The 13,112-nt window shown below is 38.2% G+C and overlaps 1 protein-coding gene across 1 annotated transcript in view; it reads left to right on the top strand.

Moving 5' to 3' along the window:
* Positions 1-13,112, top strand: part of LOC123880728 (protein tiptop-like) — a 381,041-nt gene that overhangs the window by 277,647 nt on the left and 90,282 nt on the right. The window lies entirely within an intron of this gene.

Raw genomic sequence — 13,112 nt, 5'->3', positions numbered from 1 at the left:
ATAAACAGTAGAATAATAGTGCATTATTTCAGAATCAATCAGTAAAAAGGACGTAACTCAAAATAATTATGTTTTATTTCGTTCAGTCATTACACAACAGTGAATTAAGTCAAAAAATGCATTATTTTGCATTATTAATGCGTTTACAATCAACTGAACTTGATAATGCTGATACGCATTGGATTCTTTACATGCAATGTGCATGACATTCGCAATAACTGTCACATAACATGAGATAACGGTTTTTCGTCGATTCTGAAAAATGAGCTTTTTAGACTTAGTGCAGTGTTGTTCTGGGTGTGCGATATTATAAAGGCGAATGTTTGTGTGTATGTTTGTTACTCTTTCACGCAAAAACTACTGAATGGATTTGGCTGAAATTCGGAATGGAGAAAGATTATACCCTGGATTAACAAATAAGCTACTTTTTATCTCGGAAAATCAAAAAGTTCCTACGGAGTTTCAAAAAACCTCAATCCACGCGAACGAAGTCGCGGGCCTCGTTTAGTTTTTAATAAATTCTTTGCATATTATATGGATAAACTCATATGCATCCTCATAGTATCATAGCTAAAGAAAGCATAAGGTCATTCGGATTTATAATCCGGTTCGCAAATCATAAACGTTATCAAGGTTCGACGCTTTGATCGCATCATATTATTTGTTGCTCTTTGTTTCATGCAGGCTATACTTTATGAATTTCTATTCAAGACTCTGTGCTTCAGGGTTGCCAATCAATAGATTTTGAACAGTATTTTTAAAATTGTTTTATATAGAGTTATATTTTAGCAGAGATATTGAAGAAAACTAAATTCCACGCAGTTGAATTGCGGACATCGTCTAGTTTTTGATTAATTCTTGGTTACACGTAATCTTCAAACTAACATAATCTCTATGGTTTCGCTTAATTTTAAAATAATATGTACAGTGTACACATAATAATTAATATTATGTTCTACATTTTTTTTGTAATAGTTTTAAACTGTTAGTGTAAGTCATGCTTTATATGGATCCCTAGGATCTGAAATAAAACGATTTTATTTATTATTTTATTTATTCATAAACTCGTGTCTACCTATAATCTAGTAGGTATTATATTTAAAGAAAGCATATAAGGTCATTCGGATTTATAATCCGGTTCGCAAATCATAAACGTTATCAAGGGTCGAAGCTTTGACCGCATCACAGCGTTTATTTGTTGCACTTTGTTTCATGCAGGCTATACTTTAACTACTTTCGACTTTGCAGTACAGACGGGGCCACCTGCCACAAGTACTAATAGTAATACTAGTCACTTAATGGGACGGTCCCAATTTCTATGTTCTATGTAAAATTGTTTTACCGAAATAAATGTTTTTGTATTTTTTTCTATTTGTATACTTACTACGAAAAAAACGATAGACCTTGGGGTCTCAAGGTGCTGGATTGGCGACCTTGAACCGCGAAGTGCAGCGTTGGAACACCCCTGCTATAGGTAACTTAAAATTGACAGTAGAAAAAAAACTAAAAATGTGACTGTAAAAAAACTGATAATGTGTTTTTTCCCCTGATCGTTGTATAATCTTTAAAAAGTTTATTAGTTAGTGTTGACAGCCCTGTGCATCAGTAGATATGCACCGTCCATCAGTCAGCGCGGCGCTCGAGGGTACAGGTTCGAGTCCGGCAGATGCCGCGGATAACGCCTCGTATGATGAGATTGTGCCGATTACGCGCCACTATGAATAATCTGTTAAATGTGTGTGGAAATAATGTCTGGCAGGGAAATTTTGATATTAAAATGAAAAATAGCAGCTAGCAATTATACGGACACGATGGGCTTAATAAATTGTTCACACAGGCTGCGTAAGCGTAGACGTAGCGCGTACCATTGCGTTGTAATGTATAGAACTACGAAACATGCTCCACCGCTTGCGTAAAGCGTGGACATATGCGTAACCCGGTGTGTTAGAGGTTTACGCGCGTCACTACGAACGTGTCACCTGTATGCAATTGGTGTGAATCGGCCTTGATAGTACGGCGAAACACCTTAGTAAAAGATGAGGGACACTGTCCTCTGCGGATAATTGTGCCTTGTCTGTGCAAGCCCTAGGTTAGCTTTGATCTGGTCTGGCAGGAGGCTAGCCAAATTACTGGCCGAATTTTGGCCTTAGCAGCTAATCTCAACTGAGATTATAATAATATAGCCCTCCGTCTATATAGGAGACGAGCTAATGCTCGCGAATTCGCCCGCGTGGATTCATTATTTTAATAAAAAAGAAGAAATTAATATGTATACCTACTTATGCCAAGTTACAGCTTCCTAATACCTACTAATGTCTCTGAGTTGCGCCATGGATTAACAGACAGATGGACATGGCAAAATTATAAGGGTTCCTTCTTTACAACGGAACCCTAATAAGCTGTTTGAGTAAGATGTTTAAAAATCTTAAAATCCTCATGTCTATTCATTTTTTGTTAAAATTATAAGCCCATCATAAGTTCCTTAAAAATAATGGAGCCATCAATCAAATTACCGACCTGCCTATTTATTATTATTAAGGTAAAGTGTTAACGAAATTATGAAAAATAACTTTTGGACCCAACCATCTATCAAGTTGGGGACCACCTGATCAGATCATTACTGTTGTAGCTTGGAAGCAATAGATGATTCAATTTGGAGTCAACACCTCAGCCCTGTAGGGTCGAGTAATCACCGAACATCGGGACATGATTGACTGAGTGCTGTCAGATTTAATAACAGGTTTCGAGCGTGATGAATAATATTATAATTAGGACGGAATAAGGCTTCGTTTACACCGAACGTATTATCATTTTGTCAACAGGTTTCTGAACTATAATAATAATTTGAGTTAGGAACTCATAATAATATATAATAATAACTTGTGCGTGTTGCCAGTGATGATGACATTATAGATCTGAGACACAAGAGGATCATCTAAAAGCGGTGTAGTCCCGTTGTCCCCGTTAGCCGGGTCCCCGTTAACAGGGACAGCGGGAATTGAATAAAATTATCAAAAGTCAATCCCGTTGTCCCCGTTCTCTATCCCCGTTAACGGGGACAGCGGGAATGGAATAAAATTGCTAAAAACTCTTCCCTTTGATTAAAGTGTGGTGTAGTTCTGGCAAACGGCACCGTACAAGCAATAATGCAAAAGGATGGCACTATCAGTATACCTGCACATTCTAAAACAGATTTTTATTTATCTTTTTGGATTAGTTCTTTATTTATCATGCAAAATGTCGAAAAAATACGATTGTAGTACGAAACCGTCGGTACGCGAGTCTGACTCGCACTTAACCGGCTTTTTTATTCGGCAGTTTTTCAATATAAAACTCATTGCGTCTAATTTATTCCTCGGTTAAACGTTACTCAACGTTGGTGAAATCGGCACTTAGCGAGTTCCAGTTAGACTGTTGGCAAGTTCATTGTGAACGCAGCCTTAACAGTCACCTCGGCAAACATCTTAATATCAATAAGCGCGGGCGCAGGTAGGCTCTCCAGGCTCCACTAATGCCCGAACAAACATCAATCAATCAATGTTGATGATGATGTTAAACTTGAGCCAAAAATTGATTTTGGCTCGACGTGACGGCACGGTGTGGATACGCCTCTTATTATTTCTGAAATAAGTGCATTTATTCTTAAAAAACTCAAAGACATTTTATATCGCTGACTGAAATTGTCGAAACTTTACTATATTCTTTCCTAAGTATCCAATATCCATTGTATATTAATTCTAGTATTTTTAGGTCCCTTAAAAAATCACCGATGAATTGCAACATTTTTTTCAAATGTAGGTATATAGTGAACTTTTACCTACTAGGTACATACCATGTACTATCTAAAAACCTGAAAAAATTAGTGTCTGGTAGTTTAAAGGCTAATGTCACGAACATCAACTAGTTTGATAAAAACTTTAAACTTGGGCCTTTAAAAATTAAATCTATTTCATCTGTTTTCATTCATCACGTATTTTTATTGAAATCAAAGTAAGGTCCACACTATGCTAAAGTGAAACGGAAAGGAAAAAGCTCGGATAATACGTGTTGAGAGCTAAGGTCGTGGAGCACACGATTGTTCGTGTAGTGTTTATTGTGCCTCGCGCCGAACCTCCACGGGTGTGGACTGTGGACTGACGGACCACGAGAGACACTAATGGTCTTCATCATGATCAACCCATCGTTGACTCACTACTGAGCCGCAATAAGGCCGCCTTTGCCTTCGTTTTTAGATTAAAGTTTCTTGTTTTGTCTTTGTTTTTTTCTTGTTTTGCTCGGTTCCCTCTCATAATGAGAAGGAATTAGACCATAGTTTAACTGGCCTATTGCGGATTGGCAGACTTCGCTCACATTTGAGAACATTATGGAGAACTCTCAGGTATGCAAGATTAACAAGCATATGTAGCAGCGAATGTGACTGATAAATGAAATGCTGCTTACATATTTACACTTTGTATTATATGAACAATTATTTACAATATGGCTGTAGTTATAATAAAAACTGTGGTATAAAACGAGGGCCGGAGCTTGATGCTAGACTGAGGTGTTGCGGTCTTGATGTTTCTAAGGTGAATGCGCTGCCCGGAGTTCGTCCAGGCCAGCAGGATATTTTGAATCGTTCCGTATCCAAATTGTGTTCTCTAAGTGACAGCTGCAAAGTGTGTTGCTTTCTTCGCAGCTGCCGGTCTTAAAAGAGGCTGCATGCCTCTACACATACACACATACAGACAAACTTTTGCCTTTATAATATTAGTGTTATGTGTTTTAGTATATTAGTAGACATTCAAATTATGTAAAAGAAACATTCATATAACACGTCGTAGAAAACAATATTTCCCAAGCACTTTCTTACTGCATAATTACCAGCTGTCAGTTAGCAGGTTGACAATTTAACTAGACGGAACCGAACCTGTGACCGATGGCTGATGACGGACGACCAGTGACACGCGCTCGCGGTGGTCTTGACACCTGCCAAGCGCGAACGTGCCAAGAAACTGATGTTGAACGAAATGCATTTAATTTTAGAAAAAAACACTTCTGTTAATTAGCAGGCATTTGGACAATGCTCATGGGTGGTCTGTCTAAATAAAATCAAAATCAAAGTCAATATCAAAATTAGAGCCTTTATAGCTCAACGGTTGAGGAGCGGACTGAATTCCAAAAGGTGGGCGGTTCAAACCCCACCCGTTGCACTATTGTTGTACACACTCCTGGCACAAGCTTTACGCTTAGTTGGAGGGGAAAGGGGAGTATTAGTCATGATTAGCAAGGCATTCTTTAAAAAAAATCATGTAGCTCACTCAGCCCGTTGCTTCCATCATGCAACTTTGTTTTTGAAATCACGTTAAAGCAGCGATTTACGATGTGTTTATTTAAACGTGGCAGAAATAGTTGTAATATTGTATGTATTAACAAACTTCATGGTACCTACTACAAAGCCTTAACAGGATCCGATTGGCTGACAAATCTTGGATAGGAGCATGCCTGCAGGCATTATTTTGCGAAATCCCATGACATTCAAAGGAACTTTAAGTTTAATCCATACTTCCATACTAATATCATAAATGCGAAAGTGTGTCTGTTTGTCTGCTACCTTTTCACGGTCCAACAGTTTTACCGATTCTGACGAAATTTTGTACAGGGTTAGCTTATATCCCGGGGAGGGACATTGGCTACTTTTTATCCCGGAAAATCAAAGAGTTCCCACGGGATTCTTAAAAGCCATCCGCTTAACCATTTGTATGAAAGGTACCGAGGTAGTTTGCGTCCCTGTAATTGACATAGGCAACTTTTTATCCCGGAAAAAAATCAAACAGTTCCCACGGGATCTTTAAAAACCTAAGTTCACGCGGACGAAGTCGCGGGCATCCTCTAGTTTGCTTATAATGTGCCAAAATATTAAAAAAAAATATTATGGTATGACGTGCCATACGATATGCACTACCCGCTCACTTATCTACTACTAAAGAAGCAGGAAAAGCAAGCAATACTTAACAATGTACACTGAAATTTGTAGGTTAAAACAACAAGTTTTGCATTTCAACGTGGCAGAAATAGTTGAAATCGTACCAACAAACACTTTTGACACACCAGCGTTTACAGTTTCAATTCAAACGTCCGTCACCACGACAGGCGGAGTGACGCGCCGCGTTCCGCCGATGGATGTTTGGTAGAGACCACAGAGTACATTGAATAGACAGATAGATAGATAAAAACTTTATTGCATACAAAACATGAAATAATCAACACTAAAGGAAGAAATAGAAAAAAACTAAGAACAATTTATTGTATGCAAAGGCGGCCTTATTGCTCAAAGCAATGCCCAGCAGAATACGAATATGCATATACGGGGGACTAGGAAGATTTAGTTAGACCTTGTCCAAAAGAGGTGGATTGGCCGCGATGCGTTTCGCGCGTTGGCGAGGTACCTACTGGGGCCCGATTACGGTTGACTGACAGCCACAGTGTGGAGACTTTCACGTAGAACACTCACCATGAAGGTTTCCTCACGATGTTTTCCTTCGCCGCTAAAGCGAATAGTAATAGTAGGTAACAGTTAAGTTAGAGGTTTGTGTCCGGGATCGAATCCCAGATAGGACGAGACTGAAGTTTTAACCACTAGGCCAGAAAACGCAATACAATAATTTACCCCCGGTAATCCGACAAACGTTTTGCAGGACATCATCGAACTATCGAATTTGTCGGATTATAGAGTACTGCCTAAGACCCCCTATAGTCCAGTTTTTTTTTACAAAAGAGTACCTTGTAATCCGACAAATTACAATTCCGATCCAATGATAAGATTCTACATGTTATACACGCTCTGAAGTACAAATCGTACTTCACTATGTATGTCAAATTTAGTAAATTCAATGATAATAGACATGTCGGATTACAGGGTGTGCCGGATTACCGGGGGTCCAATGTTGTTAATCAAAATTAATTAAAGTCAAATGACAGTTTATATGTAATAAAATTACAAGTGGAAACTCTACGAAAAACAAATCGATACAAAACGTCGAAGCAAGCGGGTCGAGTCACCGAGCGAAAGGATGGAAGTTAGTTAATTTGGCGAAGCTATCGGAATGCGTACGCAGCGGACGACAGACGTAACGAAGTAGGTAACTTTGAATTGCAGTTTAGAATAGCTAGACCGACCTGCAGGGCTATTCAGTATCTTTGAAAGTTTTCGTTAGACACTGAGTCCAGTTAGAAATCCATGAAATTTAGGTCACGTGTTTTTCTATTCCGTATCGAATGCGTGGCTAACTAATTACGAGTATCTAACACTTGGCAGTTGGCCAACATTAACATAGTAGCGTATTTTATCGACTTTATATGGCCAAATTAAATATCTCTGCCTGACAGGTAGCGTAGTAGAAATGTAAGACTTTTTAAATTGTACGACTTCGACTAGTTTTTAATTATTATCTATGGACATTTGACATTGACATTACATCAGTTTGAACTTTGACTTGAATTTAAACGGTTTTGTGTTTTGCATAGATTAGTGTTTTGTAGTACCTAACTTTGAATTATGACTATAGAATGACTATAGAATTACAGTATTCTTGAGTGCTTTTATTGTGTACCTACCTAATTATTCCTTCAGCACACAATTTGAACGAAATCATGAAGCATATTTTGTCTATTTAGATGCCTCCAAGAAGAAAAGTCTCTGTGCGCCAATTCGAACTCTTGGTCGAGTTTGCTGAGACCCATCGCGATATTGCGATGGGTCGATACGCTGGAGGGCCTCTAGGAAACCAGGCTGCACGATGTGATGTCCCCATTGGGCGCTGATATGTACCCGTGGCATAAAAATGCAGAGCTGCTAGGATCTGCAATAAATATAAAATCCAATTTTTGTGTTAAATTAATCTCAATATTTTCTTCCTCAATATAAATATCAGAATTTTATTTTTATTTGTTATTTTATTTTGTACCAGAAAGTTGTAACAATTAAGAGACAAAGAAAGTAAAAGTGGACAGGGAAGCACTTATCTCTCTATAAGAGATCTCTACCAGTGACCCTTGGCAGTGCGAGAGGTTGTAAAGGGAGTAGAAAAGGTACAAAGATAGGAAATAGGTACTTTAGTTCGCATTGAACTTAAGGTAAGTCTCATGTAGGTAACATGAGACTTACATTAAGTTCAATGCGAACAGCTGTCCTTCGTCGAGCGGCTTGGAGGTGAGGCCCGAGTTCCTCTAACACCTGCTGGTAGCCAGCCTTGCTCAAACGAAAGTTCGCAATGAACTCTGTTTCTGGCAGCTCCATTGGGTTATACATATCGCGCAGCCTGCGCCTGTGGACCCGTAGCGCCTTTTGTTGGCGCTGCTCTTCAGCATGCCCCATCAATACGGCACGAGCCATATTTTTTTTAAATTATTATCTTGCTTACAAAATAACAATAATTTAACTCCGACGAACCAACCTTACTTTATATTACTTACCTTTTTACAACTAATAGGTAAGTACCTAGGTACTAGGTATCAATTTTTTATTATAATATATTTTTCTGAAAAACCGAGCGGAATTCAGCCGATTTGTAATTAATAAAAATCCTTCGAAATTAAAACATCTCTACATTCGTTGAGATTGCTATAAAATTATTACCTCTATAAAACGGACGGATTATAGTGGCGAGTTGCAAAACACTGGTCCCGACTAGGTGTTAAAACGATCGTAGGCACCTAATAAAGTTTCTAACTACAAACTGTCATTTTTGCTTAGTGAATAGAGTTTTAAAAACTATCGATACGAAAACATACGTGAAAAAGCATTTCCGGTTTCTATTCCATCCCATTAATGGCTATGATCGAGAGTCATTGTCTATGACGTCATCTTGGTTAAAAACTGACGTTAGCGAATAGAAAATTTGAGTTTGACATTTAATTATTAGAAATTTTCACGAAATTAGTGTGCCACTGAGATACAGCATAACGTCACTGGTGACGCCTGTAACGGTTTTTTTACTTTGTTTTTAGGGTTCCATATCTTCAGAGAAAAAAGGAACCCTTAGAGGATCACTTCGTTGGCTGTCTGTCTGTTTGTCTGTCTGTCTGTCAAGACCCGTCAAGGTAATCAAAACCTATAGGGTACTTGCACACGAAGAGTTCCGTACTATACAGTACAAGAAACAACTCTATTATTTCAAAGCGTTCATTTTGAATTTGTTATCATTTGTTGTTATAGCGGCTAGTAAAAATACACATCCTTTGAAAATTTCAACCTTCTACCTACCACTACCCACCACTACCTACCTATTTTAGTTCACGAGATACAGTCGTCTGACAGACAGACGGATGAACAAACCGTGTTGACATCCTTCAGGTAAGAACCCTAAAAAGTAGAGCTTACAATAGAGTAACATGAAATACCTACTCTTTTTGTTTCCATTAGAGCCTATAGTTACGTTCCTAACGATACCAATGTTACAAAGACTGTAGACGCTAATAACAGACAGGCTGCGTCAAACACCACGTCAATATAGAGACGCAATAACGCAAAACTCCAAACAATAGACATTAATAAGAGCGAATAACGCTGGCCTATGGGATGCGCTTATTAAAACATTTCACCCGGGCAATATCACCCATCGCGACGTGCACAATATGTGCCGCAAACTCCGGCCATGTGACGACCTGTGGGAATCGCGGCCGAGAAAACTTCATTAACTCCGACCCCCGGACCTCCGGACCCCTTCCCGGCCGGACCCCTACCCCGCCCAGACCCCTACCCCGCCCGGTGACGGACCGGGGACGTCCGCTTATTACGTCCAGAACGTGCCGCGAGAATCGAAGAAATGTGACGTAAATACGTGAAGCTGGAAACTCAAAGAATCGCTCACTGATTGGCCGGCTTTGTGCTCGGTTAAATGGTTAATAACGGAGGTTGGGGGGGTTATTATATCGGTGCCATCAGTTTTATTGGGTGATCGCATCGTATGATAGGTCGGGCGACATAATAAATAAACATTCTTTAAGCTGGACTTCCATCAATGGAACTAAAACTAAACCCGAAATCGCGAAAAAATTACAATTGGAAACAAATTGGAACGATTAGAGGGATTGCAAAGCCACAATGGTCAAAGAAAACTTGTTGGTCATTTTTAAAAACGCTCAAAAGTTTTAAATTGTACTACCAAAACTTAAAACTGGAGACATACTATAGAATAGAATAGAATAGATTTTTATTCAAGTTGACACTAGAATATAATAGAATAGATTTTTATAAAAGTGCTTTTGAATCGTCAAAATAATTTACCACTGGTTATGCCGTTACTTTACTTTGATCAACTGTGATTTTTTTTTAATTCTGTGAAGGGAACAAAGATAAAAATATTTTTTTTGCCTTTTTTCGCTGTTTTAACATTCTTTTTAACATTGTGTATTCTGGGAAAAATAAAATCCCTTTGGTACCTTACGCTGAAGAGGTTCTCATCACAACATACGTATATAGGACCGATACAGGACCATAATATAATATATTCAGAACAGTTCCACCATAATTCGATTGACCATTTCATCTATTGTGTTCCATAGAGATATACAAATAGCCGTTTTGTCCGTTGAAATAAAAACGTCCCAAATAAATGGCCATCAATATATCACAAATCCCGCAGTTTCGCTAAAAATAAACATTTTTTCCCCATTTCATCCCGGTACAATTGCATCCAGTGATCCCTCAATCAAATCCCGTTTTTGGTACGAAACCGTACTATTTATTCAAACCGGGTCCGATTCGCCTCCGTCATGTTGGATTTTAGCTCGCGTCATTTCACATCGATTTTCTAAAGGTCAACTGTTGGCGAATGAACGGATCAAGAAGCGAGGATTTTGAAGAAGCGAATGCGAAGGGAAGGGAATTATACCTAGCTGCTTACTTGCATTCATTTATTTTATTACCAAGATAACCAAACACAGGTAACTTACTCAAAATAACCCAAAATAAGAAACGAAGAGCACTTAAAAGTGCAAAAAAGTTAATCATACTTAATCATAGTCAAACTTCAAAATATTTTGTCAGATTTACGTAGCCTAGATTGTTAATGATTTTTTTTATATTTAAATAATTCCAAAAATAATATAATATTGTGCTTGATTAAAATTAAATAATTCCTGCACTTATCTACGTTATCTACATAATATTACGTAAAAAGCTATCTTTCCCAATACTCGTAAGTAGGTATTAAAAAAAAAATGGAAATAACCATTTTTTTAAAGGATATTAGCCATTTGAATCATGACTAACATTCCCCTTTCCCCTCCAACTAAGCGTTAAGCTTGTGCTATTGGGTACGACAATAGTGCAACGGGTGGGGTTTGACCCGCCGACTTTTCGGATTTCAGTCCGCTCCTATAACCGTTAAGCTATTGAGGCTTTATTTGGTTCACCTTTACCTACAAAGTTGTCTAACCTTGCCCGGCTACTGAATAGGTACCTAATAATATGGAATCCTAAATGTTAAGACGTTCCGTTTCTCGGAACCGTCGGGACCACACAAGACAGCGATGACGTATTGACGAGTCACTCATACTTAGCGGCTCGACACGTTCCGGTTTACGGTGGTTCGTTAGAAACGGGGCAATTATCTGATAATTAGATTACCGAAATTAGTGGCTTATTATGTTTTGCTCCTGAGTAGGTACATTGTTAAGATTTTTGATTGACTCGGTTTTTTTACTTGAATTTTAAAAGTTATTGCGCTGACTGATATAGCTAGAGATTAAAATTATGGTTAACTTTTACCTATCAGTGATTTCGTCTACGAAATATGTTAACATTAGGTATATATTAAAAAAATCATGGATTTTGAAAATACATACTTACATAATATGTATGGGTCTAAGGCTTGTTTGTGTTGCTACGGATGAAAAATTATAGCAACACCTCGAAATGAAAAAAGAGAATCTAAAATATTTAATACAAAAAAAAAACATGCTTTGACCATGTAAAATTGTAGTGGATAATTTATAAATTGTATATCTTCGAGTAGGTAGGTACTTGTCAGAGCATTAACCAAGCATTATTATAGTACTTGCGATATTTTTATTAATCCCGACACTTAGATAGCTAAGAAGGGCACTTTATATCCTAGTCGAAAAAAAAAGTAAACACGAACTCCATCAATAAAAATCAAAATAACAGACGTTGTCTGCTTAAGAAAACGGGCTACTAATGAACGCAGCGTTCAACGCGCTTTGCAAATTTAATAATACCAACACCTTGAACCCTATAGCTTAATTAATAGGGGATATTTTTGCGCGACGTAGTGCCAAATAGTTGTGGCGCCGGGATGCGATGTCAATAAAGATTAAGTGGATTTCTAGAGTCGGGTTACGCATTTTGGACAGACGGACGGACAGAAATCCAGCCGCTGACGTGTGATTGACAGAAGGGTCTCTCGGACCGAAGCGAGGCATCGTTGGAAAAGGAATACAGTCGACATTGACGGGTTTAGCCTTGTCGCTTTTATTTTGTCGCCAGGTTTTTTTTTCATGGCGTGTTAATTTCGTTTGGTTTTAACTGATTGATGGTTCTGTCGTTTTAGAGTTCCGTAGTAAAATAGGAAATCGTTATAGTTTCATCCAATCTGTCTGTTGCTGTCGCGACAATTTCAAAAACCCATACCTAATTCCATACTACACACATGAGTAAAGAGCTAATATTATAAACTAGCTGATGCCCGCGACTTCGTTCGCGTGGATGTAGTTTTTTAAAAATCCCGTGGGAACTCTTTGATTTTCCGGGATAAAAAGTAGCCTATGTGCTAATCCAGAGTATATAGTTTTTGCGTGAAGGAGTAACAAACATACACACACACACACACACACACACACACACACATACAAACTTTCGCCTTTATAATATTAGTGTGAAGTGTGATTATAAATGCAAAAGTGTGTCTGTCTGTCTGTCTGCTAGCTTTTGACGAATTTTGATGCAGAGATAGCTTACATCTCGGGGAAAGACATAAGCTACTTTTGGTTCCAAAAAATCCAAAAAAGAGTTCTTCTATGATTTTTTAAAACTTAAATCAAAGTAGGCAAGGTCGATTGCGGACATTATATCATTGGTATAGAGATAAGTTGCATCCAGGAGAATGACA

This window comes from Maniola jurtina, chromosome 3 (genome assembly GCF_905333055.1).
Source record: "Maniola jurtina chromosome 3, ilManJurt1.1, whole genome shotgun sequence".
Lineage (NCBI taxonomy): Eukaryota > Metazoa > Arthropoda > Insecta > Lepidoptera > Nymphalidae > Maniola > Maniola jurtina.
Note: the sequence above shows the minus strand (reverse complement) of the source record. Positions and strands in the feature narration are given on the sequence as shown.